Genomic DNA, 429 nt, shown 5'->3' on the forward strand with positions numbered 1-429 from the left:
AGGATTAAATGGTAATTAATAAAAATAGTATAGAATAGTACAGACCATTTGATGATAGTGGTAATGAACATGACCTTTTTAATTTAGCAAGCACCATTCAAGAAGAAACAGGGAGAAGGGTATTCATCAAGCTTGCATTTATAGCCAGGAGTATGTCTAGGTATCTGAAGTGTAAAACAATCAACTGCTACTACTTCAAAGACTGAGCAAAATGATGCCAAAATAGCCCCGTGCTTGACATATCTTTGGATGGTTTGGGTTTGTATGCTCTCTTTATTAGTAGCCGATTATGTTTTTTCTGGAATACTATTTTCTTAATTCATTTCGCTGAAATGCAGGAAGGATTTCCTCAGGGCTCTCTAACCTGCCAGACCACTCCCTTTGGTCTCTTCTGTGCTGCAGTGTTATGTAGGAAGTTTCAGCCTTCCT

The sequence above is a fragment of the Propithecus coquereli genome, unplaced genomic scaffold (genome assembly GCF_000956105.1).
Source record: "Propithecus coquereli isolate 6110/MARCELLA unplaced genomic scaffold, Pcoq_1.0 Scaffold204, whole genome shotgun sequence".
In the NCBI taxonomy this organism is placed as follows: Eukaryota; Metazoa; Chordata; class Mammalia; order Primates; family Indriidae; genus Propithecus; species Propithecus coquereli.